We start from the raw sequence: 12297 nt of genomic DNA, 5'->3' as shown, positions 1-12297 counted from the left end.
TGGCAGCTTTTAAACCTGGATTTCACTTGTAGTGCATAAGTACTCTGTGATGCTGATGGTTCATCCTCTTCCCCACCCTTCCCCTCCCTCTCAAAAAATTAAGTGCTTTTTGATGAAGTCAATCTCTACAGTCCTATGGTTGGTATAGCACTTGCTAAATTATTACTTCTCTCAGTGTTGACCTTTTGTTTTTATAAGCATTAGAACCTGAAATGCTATTTGATTGAATCTTTAAGATACCGGTGAGTCTATAAAGATGTTAACCATAATTCTTCATCATGACAATTTCTGAGTGCGATATTCATCATGTGGTATTATGTATGGTGCTCCATTATGCTGTGCCATCAAGTCTTACACACAAGAGGCTGTCGACTATTTATGAATGAGTCAACAAAGTACACCTTTCATTTTAAGACAGCTTTTCACTTTTCAATTTAGGAAGAAAATACCTCCATCATTACCCCACACACACACACACACCCCTATTCTTGATGTTCTTGGATTGCATGTTTCCTTCTCTCTCCTGGTTCTTCTCATGTCTCTCTGATCATTTTTTTTCCCTGATCTTTCTTATTTTTGCATTTCCTACTCTCTTCAAATTCAGCTTGAATAAAAGCAAACTTAGCAGCTTCTCCCAAATCTGTATCTCCCAATTTTCTCATTTTCATTTATGGTATCTTCATTCTACCAGAACTCAGCACCCCAAATCTCTGTTTTACCTGTGACTATTTTGAGACCTTTCTCCCCATATCCTTTCAGTTACCAGGTCTTAGGGAGTCTGTTTCCACAATTTCTTTTCTGTACTATCTCTCATGTTATTTCACCTTCCACTGCTTCTTTTATCTGTACAATTGTAATAGCTTTCTAATTGCTCTATTGCTTCCTTCTCCCACTACCCACACCATAATTTATTCTTCCTCCAAATATTTTTTGTCAGACATGGTTTTATTCTGCTACTTCCCTGCTCAAAACAAAACAAAACAAAAAACAAACCAAAAGAAATCTCTATTATCAAACAAATAAAATGCCTCATCTTCATCTTTATATTAAAGACCTTCATTGACTTCACCTAACTCTCATCCTACTTTTCCTTGCCTCTATGCATTTTTATGTACTAATATTCAAACTACTTCTCCACTTTTATGCCTCTTTCATTACCTAGCTCAGGCACTACCTCATTCCATCAACAGCATTTATCAAGTGCCCACTGGGTACCAGGCACTGTGAGTGGTACTTGGGATTCAAAGACTAAAACAGAACTATCTCCGCCATCAAAGAGCTTACATTTCTAACAGGAGAAACAACCTGCTTCTCCATGCAGAAAAAAAAAAAGCATAAGAAAGAAGAGTCACAATGGAATTAGGGAAACAGGAACTACTAATTTTCAAAATCACAGCCATCTGCAATAAAATGATGAAATGGAAAATAAAGTACGTTGTAGAACATAAACACATTTTCCAGTAACTTCCTCTTGCATTAATAAATCTGTCCTCTTTCCACCTTGTAGTCAATTAAATGCTGGGATATAGCGCTAAACTAAGTCAATTCTATACATAGTGATGGTCCTACTTATTTTAATACATTTGATGCTAACACTCCTAAGGATGAGGAGGGACCTCTCTGCAAATTCAGATGATTTCTACTAGTTCTGATCTCTGTAGTCAAGGAAAAATTAGTCTAATTTCTTCTCCAAATGATTCTTTAGATGCATTTTTAAAAAACACCATCCTATCTCCCCCTTCTTATCTCCAAGGTTAAATACACCTAGTTTTTAACTAATTCTCATACACATGATCTCAAGACTCCTTACCATTTTTACCAAATGCTCCAATTTATCAGTATCCCTACTAAAAAATGTAGCACCAAAAAAAAAACAAAAGAAAGAAAGAAAGCTGAATGAAGCACTCCAAATGTATTCTGTTCAATGGGATTATCACCTTCCTAATTGTAGGCACTGCATCTTTTAATGAAGCCTGGCTATATCTCACACTGGTGACTCAGTAAATTTGTGGTCTGCTAAAACTCCTTGATCTGTTAGATTTTAGCATGGTTGGGGTTCAGGAGGGATTTTAGATGACCTATTCTTAGCCCTGTCTCCTCTGTCTTGTACTTGGGAAGCCTCTATAATATTTTCACGTTTATTCCTATCAAATTTCACTCCTAAGAATTGACTCACTGTTCTATATTTCCTGTTTTGGATTCAGGCAACCAGCTTGGTAGCCGGTTGTCTAGCTTTGTATCATTTGTAAATTTGTGGAGTATACTATTTATGCTTTTATCCAAGTCGCTGGTGAAAGTGCTAAATACACCAATATCAAGCATGACTTAGATGCAGATCCTTGACAAAGAAGGAGCTGTCAGGAAGATAGGAGGAGAACCAGGAGAGAGCAGTGTTAACACAACTTAGAAAGAAAACAGTGTCAAAGAGAAGACGGTGATAACCCATGTCAAAAGCTGAGAAGATAGGTAGGATGTGGATTAGATCTAGCAATTCAGAGATAATACATGAGGTCATATTTGCAGACACCTTTGATAAGCCTGTGAAGCTTCCCTAGATACTAGTAATCAATGGGCCTTCAAAGTTGATTCTTCTAGGCCTATCAGGGAGGCTTTCAATTCATCCAGCCTTTATTAACCATCCCCCATGTCCAAGGCAATGAACCAGCATTCAAAGACACATGTGTTTAAGAATCTTTTTATTGGAGGACCAGGCAGCAAGGTAGCATTTTGCTCTCCCAAATCAAGTGCTGTTTTATAGTTATCAAATAAATATTGTAGTAGTATATGAAGTAAACTGTAACTACAAAAACTATATAAAATTTGGTACTTGTAAAGATTGTGAAGAGATTGAAAGTAGGTGTATTTATCCAGAGTTATTAATATTTTCTCAATTTTTTTTATTTCTGTAGTTTCTGTGATTTTTCCCATGGAACTTTTTGGTATCCTTTGCTCTTTCAGACTTAATTGATCCCTCAACACCTGGACAATTGTATACAGATCTCTTCTGTTGCTTTTTTTTACTACTTAAATGTTTTTTCTACTGGTTCATACAAGAAAAGTGCCAAGTTACTAAACCAACTCTTTCTACAGTTCCACATTCTAACATAGTTACAACTGAAATCATTGATTTCATAGCAATTAAAGTATATTAAATTCTGTCAATTACAGTTCTGCTGTTGTAGAAGAAAATAATTTACATACATGATACTGGTGGTATCATTATCTTGATTACTTTTCCCAGAGCAAAAGGTAGAATGTGAAAGATGCACACAAAGCAACAATAGCTGGGGTGGGAGGATGGATGGATTGTGAAGGAAAGCATGGTGCAGTTTACCATTGGCATTTATGCAACCATCCCTTAGTCCAGACAGCTGAGCTTAGGGCAGGGGTTCTGAGAATGAGGGGATTAACTAAGACCATGGAATGTTAGAGCATTAAAGAACAATTCAGTCTCTTAAAAAAAAATGAAGAAATCAAAGCCCAAAGATATCTTAAAAAATAAAATAAGATATTAGTAGAAATTAAAAATATTTTTTAAACACCTGGTAGAATTATTAGAAAATAAGGGATGGTTTTCCCTTCAGAGTTACTTTTATTTATTTCTATATGCCATCTTATTTTTTTTAATTTTATGACTATCCAATCCCAGAAAATTCCCTTACACCATCTCTAAAAGGTAGGTGATAGGATATTAGCCCTTTTTACCACAGAGTATTAAGGCCTGGGCTTCTTAAGTGAGTTGCCCAAGGTCGCTCAGCAAGTCATTGGTGGGGACAGAAATAGAAGCCAAGTCTCCTGACTCCCAATTCAGTTCTCTATCCTCTATATAGTTTTCTATCCTCTATACCCCTGCTGCCTCTCATGGGAAAAGAAGTTAATCTTCCAGCTATTAATAGCCACCAAATTGGTGGTAGCAGCACAGTGGAGAAAAGTCACTGTCTTTACACGGCAGCCTTAGTATAAAAATATCTGGTAATGGAAAATTTGACAAATGTCATGTAAAAGGGAGTGGAAAATTATTTTAAGATCTGGATCTCATTTATCTAGTTCTCAGAAAAGTAAAATTCCCTGGTAGCAGAGGGATCAGAGATCTCTTTTTTCTGTTTCTAAATTTCATTTCCTAGACGTTAATTGTGCACTTAGCCATTGTATAACACCTTGTCGACAAACTTAAGAATAAAGCACATGCTTGTGGGTGAGTGGTAGGTTGTGGTTCTAACTTAGCTGAAAGTTTCAATCAATTTATTGAAATACATAATACATATACAGTCTTTCAGTTGTTTCTTAGATTATTTTTTAACTCCAGCAAAAATGTTGACTTTAATCAATATAGTGAAACAGAGAGTGGTTTGAGGGAATTTTTATAATTGTGAAGCTATAGCAAGCCTCTGTCAATTGTCTTGATTATGTATATCTTAGATGGACAGTAGACTTAAAGAATTTGGGGTCAAAAGGCTTACATATTAAATACCTCCAAGCCAACAGAGAAAAACACAAGTTGCTCAACACCTATAAAACAAATTCTATAGATTACAGATATTTTTATTCATATAATCAATTTTTCATTTTCTTCTGGAGTTTTGATTACTCTTTTAAGTGGTAAATAAAATTTGGGAATGTGTTTTTGCCCTTAACAACTGAAATATCAGAACATCTTTTTTATTGTGTGAATTCCTGCCCATTTAAACAAAACCAAGATACCATAGTTTTATGCACTAGTGTTTATCTTCTCCTTAGCTCAGACAAGTACATATTTTTCCTTTTTCCATTTTTTTTCTCTCCTGGAGTCACCGTTTATTTTTTAAACCCTACTTTTTGCCACCATATCATCCTAGAAACTTCATTGTAAAACAGATCACTCTCTCCTTCAAAAGAATGTAAAAGAACAATACCATTCACTAATATCTCTTGATTCCCTTCCTTTACCCTCAGAACTCTCAAAGTGGCTATTTTCTGCCCTCATTCCTATCAGAAGAGAAGATAGCCTTTCCTGGAAGATGTCAGTAAATGTTTAACAACTGGCTCTCAACTCCTCCCCCCCCCCAAAAAAAGAAAGACACATTTGAAAGTCTAAATCCGCATTATTGCTTCCTCCATCACTTTCTGAAGTCTAAACAATCAACAAAACCATATACCAATCCCTGATTTGTAGCATTTGGCAATTTGCCAAATGTCTAGAGCCATTAGGAACCTGCCCTTTAAAAACCCCTGGACCCACCCTGTCTAAGGAACTCCTCCCTGTATTTTTGCCTTGGTTCCCCCTCCTCTTTTTCATTCCTCTTTAATCTCTTTCTCATTATTGACTTCTTCCCATCAACCTTCCCAGGATTTCTCCTCTGTCTCCTGGTGCCCTCTTCAGACCTCACCCCTCTCTCTTCACCAGCTCTGTACCTGCTCTCTCCTCAATTCCTTGCAATAGAAGTTCTGGCTCAGACCCCAGCCACCTATTTGATCACTCCTCCCTTATCTCCTGGCTACAGGATTCAGTCCAATCACACCGTCCTCTTTCCTGTACTTTTGAGTTAGCCAGGGCCTGGTTTTTCTCAAGAAATATTTGTAAGGCACCTACTATGTGACAGCCTCTGTGCCAAGCAAAGGAAAGAGGAATCCTGCCCACCATGAGCTTAGAACCTCATGGGTAAAGACAGCCCCAGAAAGGGAGCTGGACTGTGGAAGGAAATGAGGAAGACACCTCATGGGTGGTCTTGTCCCTAGTAGCTGAAACTCAGCTGGACTGGGGATGGAGAAAGGATGGGTTGTGTCTCCTCCCCCCAGCCTCTGCTCTGGTCTCTCTTCCCCTGTCATCTCCTTTGCTCTTGCAGCTTCCAACTCCCCTTGATTCAGAGCTTCATAAGACTAAAATCCAATTTTGATCTCAGTTCAAGTTCCAACTGCCCAAGGAGAAATTTCCTGCATTTCCCACCCGCATTATTAGACTTTTCCTTTAATTTGCTCCCCTTTCTGACCTTGCTGTTGTTATCAATGACAGTGTTCTTCATTCACCCTGCTTCCCACAGTTAGACCTTTGGCCCTTCCCTCTCCTGGACAAGTGAAATGAATTCTCAAGATCATGCAGGCAGTAATGCCAACCTTGGTCTTAAAACTATAATTCTATTTTCTACTGTTTTTTTTTTCTTCCAACTATGCTGATGCTGCTTTTGTATTGGATACTGTTGACTTCCTTCTTTCATATATCTGTCTTTTCTGGATCTCTGAAACACCATTTTCTTTTAAATAGTCAACATCATATAAATCTTGGTTACCTCTTTCCAGTTATACATAGTGTGGATTGTAACTATAAACCTTTAGAATTTAAAACAGAAAAATTATTCTTCTGTCCTACAAAATGAGCGTAAATACATTATCCTTTATTACCTCATGATTTTCAAATCATGTAAAGGTCCTAATTTACTACAAATTATATTCAGAATAAGTTTGACCTGTCTAAAACCAAAAATACATCATCATATATCAATCTCAAACATTTCAATAATAATATTTTTGAGATCTATAAATTTGAGTCACTTTTTTTTAGAATGAGACTTCTTAGATTATTGAGGAAAGTTTAAGTCAAAGCCTTTCTTCTCTTGATGATGATATTTATCCTTCATTTTTCTCAACATCCTTTCCCCATTCTTAGTAAGTTAGCCCAAAAAAAGCAACCAGTATTTTTTTAAAGATAAAAGATGATGTTTGTCCTTCCTTCTCAAAGAAGACCACACTATCAGGGAGATAATGCCTTGACAAGCACCTGAATTGGATTTGAGTGAAGGAAAGCTGGCCTCACTATTTTTCTCCAGAGCCATCTGGGTCCAGATGGCAGCTAGGTGGTACAGTGGTTGGAGCACTGACCCTAGAGTCAGTAGGACCTGAGTTCAAATCCAGATAGCTTGTGGAACCTTAAGTAAGTCACTTAACCCTGATTGCCTCACATCCAGGGTCATCTCCAGTTGTCTTCTCTTGATAAATTTCCTTGTAGCAGGCAGTGGCATTCAAAAATCATTAAAACCAACTCCCCTGTTATCTTTTTAGAACTAATCATTTCAACCTCTAAATATTTAAAGCTCTCTCTAGGGACTTTAGTTGTGATAGTTTGAAATGGAGTAGTGTCTTGAATCAAATACTCTTATTAGTCTTTTGCTTGCTCACTCCAGCAAAGACATTTCCTAATGAATAGAAAATGTTAGAAAGAAGGAAAAAGACACACTAGCACTTTCATGGTAGTTCATAGGTATTTAGGAAAGGATAGCATGAAAGTGAAGCTTCAAGCCTTTTTTTTTCCACAACTAATAAGTAACTAAAATGGGGTTACTTTTGGGAGGAATTCCAGGTTTTCATTTATATGTTGTTGGGATTTTTTTTTCCACTTTATTTCCCTCTTCTCATTTTTCACCTACAATTATGAATTTTCAACTTCCCAATATAATTTCAAAATTCTATAGTTGAACTCTTTTTGTCTCAAACACAAAACAATCTAAGTAGCCACAAACCATCTAGTGAAAACCAATTATATGATTTTGAAAGTACTGCTTTCCTTCTAGTTCTCTTTCCTCAACCTAAACTGAGGAGGTAGAATTTAAGTGACTTTCAGTGTCCACGAAATACCAACCATGGAATAATACAGGTGTATCACCTGGAGAACTGGAAACATTTTAACTAAGTCAAGAGGTGAAAAAGAAAGTACAGTTGATTTTGTAGAAAAGTGCCTTGTGCCATTCAACAAATCTTCAGTTAATTAATTAGTTGGATTAGCCAAGATTTCCTTTTTTCCTTTGCTCAGCCTTAACAGAAACACAAATGGAAAAGAAAAACTTCCAATGTATGACCATTGAATATCTCTAGCATCATTTATGTCTTTACTATCATATTATGAAAAGTGATGTTTAAAACACTGGGTCACAGTAAAGGAATAATCTTTATTTGATTTAGTAAAGCAGAAAAGTGTGATTAGTTTTAGAATTTTCTTCTTTTTAATGTAGTTTTTTAATTTAACCAATTACCCAATTTCATAAACATTCATTCAAAAAGTATTTGATATGTAAATACTATATGTATAGATGACAGAAAAAAACAGAATTCAGTTCTTCCTGGAGCTGACCATCTTTAATAGGGAGATAGTCATATAGAAAAAAATACAAGTTCTGCTATGAAAGGTTCCAAGTGCCATGATCATTCAGAAGAGAAAGAACTTTAGGAGGTAAGACCTTGAAGAATAGGTAAGCAGATAGGTCTCAAGTAATAAGACAAGTGTGTCAGGGTCAGGAAAAGAATAATGGAAGGAAGAGAATGAAAGGCAAATATGGGTCAAATCTTGCTTACCATTCTATGAAATTTGAACTTTGTTTAGTAGGTAGTAGGGAGCCATTGACTTTTTTGGAAAATTGAAGTGACAGAACTATCAAAAGAATATAGATTTGGGTCCAAAGGAACAGACTGTTCTCCTAGTAATCTACTGATCAGCTCCCTAATCCCACTTCCAGCTGAGGACCTCAACTCTTTAACTAGAAAATCTAGGCCATCTTTCCTTCCTCTGTAGAACTCTTGATCTCAAGACCTCCTGACTTTTTCAGTAGACTGATCCCATCATCATCTGTTCTCTCTCATTTTCAATCTATTTAATACTTCTTTCCCTGCATCCAAGACTCCCCAATATTTAAAATTCCTTACTCACTAGTATCTACCATCATCTTTAAACTCATTGGTTCCATTCCCCCTCCTAATTTTTTATAAATCTTCTGTGATCTGGACTCTTAACATTAATACTCAATTAAGATCAAAATGCCCGTATTGTTACTTCTAATGGCCTTTTCTCAGTCCTTTTCCTTTATATCTTCTGTAGCATTTGACCTGGTTTACCACTTTCTCCTCATTTTCTTCTCTGGTTTCTTGGTTTTCAACACTGAGCTCTCTTTTGGGTTTGCCCTGTCTGACAACTTCCATGATATTCCTTTCAATCATGGCAAGTTCTCAGGTCCTCTTCTCTGTTTTTCCTACACTCTTGGTATTTTGGTGGCCTAATCAGCTCCCATGGGTTTAAAATATTTGTCCATAAGCATCTTGAACTCAACATAACTAAAACAGCTCATTGTCTTTCCCCTTAAACCTCCTCCTCTTGTAAACATCCCTGTTTGTTGAAGGCACCACTCACCTTCCAGGCTTCTGAGTTCTTGCTACCATCCTTACCTCCCTTTCCCTTCCTCCTTCACATCTTCCCCACCTTTCCCCTCTTCACACAGCCACCACCCATGGTCATGCTCTCCTCACCCCTTCCTTGAGCTCTAGCCAGTAAACTCCTAGTTGTTCTCTCTGCCTTGACTTCTTCCCCATCTGTTCATCCACCAACCTGATTTTTGTAAAGTTCTTTTCTGACCACTTCACCACCTGCTGGTGTTTCCCACTATCCCCAATAATCTACTATGGCTCCTTAATAGCTATTATATTACTACTATTACTATTATACTTCTACACTATTACTTCTGTGATCTAATTTAAATTGTGTTTAATATTTAAAGTTGGTAGTGTTTTGTTCTGTTTTGTTTTGTTTTTTCACAAGGTACCCCCTCAGCTTCTTTGCAGAAGTAGAGGCTTATAGCTGTGCAACAATCCCTATAAATGTCAGATTTTTTTTAATATGTTGTTTAATTTTGCTGAACTTTTGTCCCTTTTTTTGCTTTTTGTTATGAGGGATTCTCTAGGAGATAGGAGGATACATTGATAAACATAGGGTTTGTAAATATAACAATAAGAATTCATTTTTAAAAAGTAGTATAGAAAATGTGCCAATACCAAATTGTTGTTCAGTTGTTTTCAGTCACGTCCAGCTCTCTGAGTCCTTTTGGTATTTTCTTGGCAGAGATACTAGAGTGGTTTGCTATTTCTTTCTCTAGCTCCATTCATAGATGAGGACACTAAGGCCAATAGGATTTAATGACTTGGCCAGGGTCAGACAGCTAGTGTCTGAAGCCAGACTTGAACTCAGCAAGATGAGTCTTCCTGACTCCAACCACTGTGCTGCTACCTAGTTACCTCCCTGCTGCAAAGTCAGAATTAGTAAATGTTGATTGCTTAATTAACTAGTTGCTATCTTGCCCAAAAGAGAACAATAGCAATGAGAATGAAAACAGATGAAAAAGATGTTATGGCATTTGAAAGTTGAAATGATAGCACTCTACAAATACTATTTAGATGAGAAATTTTTCTGGCTTATTTAGATTTTCCCTTACATTAAAAAGACAACTAGTGAAGGCACTGGTTTTTAGCATGATCAAATTATCAAAGGTCCACCATTTTCCAATTGCCCTTAGGGCTCTGAACTAGTGGTGTCCAAATTCAGAACAGTTTAGTCCCAATTGGTGTGTGATCAACCCATCAAATGATGGAGGGTAGGCAGCATCCCTTGCTTTTTGTGATAACCAATCAGTTTGGGGCTTGTCACCAGCATAATTAGATTTACCTTTATCCCTCAAAATTTGCCCACTCCCAAGCAGCTAGGTGGTACAGTGGAGGGCGGCTAGGTGGTACAGTAGATAAAGCACCGGCCCTGGAGTCAGGAGGACCTGGGTTCGAATCTGGTCTCAGACACTTAATAATGACCTAGCTGTGTGGCCTTGGGCAAGCCACTTAACCCCATTTGCCTTGCAAAAACCTTAAAAAAAAAAAAGAAATTTGCGCACTCCATCCACTGTATAAATTCACAACCTTCTCACTTCTGTACCAGGTGTGGGGTCCCTCAGGGCAGTTATAATCCAGCAATATCTTTATAAGATACTAATAGCAGCAACTACAAAGGTACCTACAGACTCTAGTTTCAATTATTATTTTATCCTTATCATATCCTCTTTAATTTATCTTGGTTATATAGTACTTATTTATAATTTATAAATAAGTAAATAGACACACAGGGTTATATGCTCCAAAATATATTTAATGGTATTAATCTATGCAGTCATAAAAATTTGAAGAGACTCTTCTAGAATCTTGAAGAATGGAGGGGCATGACCACAGTAAGTTAGAGGGCAACTATTCAGGCAGAAAAAATACAATTTTCACATTTTGACAACTTTTTAAAAATGTGATAATCATTGAAGGACTTCTTTCCAGGACAAAAGCTGAAAAAAGATATACTGTTCTGGGTCCAGGTGGAAGGAAGTACCAAACAGAGAGAATACTAGGCAACTCATTAAAATTTGAGATTTATTTTTTTTTGTCAAATTTTTCAATTTGGATCTGGTTGGTTTCTGTTTTTTCCCCCTCATTCTGATTGTTTAGTTCTTTATTGAAGGGGGTGGGGAGGCACCTTGATGATTTTAGTGAGTGAGTTAGGACAAAGTTATAGGTTTCTCTAATTCAGAATCAACTGAGAAGTCATTGATTTACTTAGTGATCATTGTTGGAAGAAAAAGTTTAGAATTGAGTTCAACAAATATGTAGATATATATATATAGTAGCTACCTTGTACACATACAATATCCATACAGTGGTACCTTGTATTGTGGCAGCACCTGGCAATACAGAAACCAAATGAGGCAGTCTGGCCCTTTAGGAACTTACAGAAGCAGAAGGGGAAGAGGAGGTCCTAAGTTAATTAAAAATTATTTTTAATGTACTAGGTTTTCTGTATGTGGTATCATATCTATTATAATCATAGTTCTTTTAGCCAGTACTTCTCTATGATCACCATAGTAGCCATCGAAATGATTCATCATCTTCTGAATCACAGATGAAATTATTATATTCTAATACAAATGTATATTGTTGTATACTAATAGTTAAATGATCTAAATATGATGAATTATGTGTTGGATTAAAATCAGAAGATCTGAGTTTCAACTTGGTCACCTTTTTTGTTTGTTTAGACAATAAGCGGGGACTGACTTACCCAGAGCCACACAACTAGTAAATATATAAGGTGGAATTTGAACTCAGATCCTCCTGACTCCAAGGCCAGTGCTCTATCTACGACACCACGTAGCTACCCCAGTTTAGCCCTTTATTATCTGTGTGACTTTATACAAGTCACTTCACCTTCAAGTCTCTCTGTCTCCTCACATCTGTCAAATGAGGGATTCTTAATCTTTTTGTGCCCTAGACTGTTTTACAGCCTAGTGAATACTGTAGACACCATCTTAGAATAATGTTTTTAAATGCAAAAAATAAAATACATGTAGTTACCAAAAATGATTTAACTATAGCTATTAAAATGTTGTCATAAATGTCAGAATCCACCTCTCAATCCATGATACAGTGATACACTACTTACAAATCCTTATCACTCAAAAGAATTTAAAACATTTCCCC

General features: G+C 36.6%; 1 protein-coding gene across 2 annotated transcripts in view; it reads left to right on the top strand.

Annotated features, from left to right (window-relative positions):
- KIF18A (kinesin family member 18A) overlaps positions 1–12297 on the top strand; it is an 80408-nt gene that overhangs the window by 57995 nt on the left and 10116 nt on the right. The gene's annotated exons all lie outside the window — the stretch shown is intronic.

The sequence above is a fragment of the Macrotis lagotis genome, chromosome 3 (genome assembly GCF_037893015.1).
Source record: "Macrotis lagotis isolate mMagLag1 chromosome 3, bilby.v1.9.chrom.fasta, whole genome shotgun sequence".
Taxonomy (NCBI): Eukaryota; Metazoa; Chordata; class Mammalia; order Peramelemorphia; family Peramelidae; genus Macrotis; species Macrotis lagotis.
The sequence above is the reverse complement of the archived record's forward strand: the minus strand, read 5'-3'. Positions and strand labels throughout refer to the sequence as shown.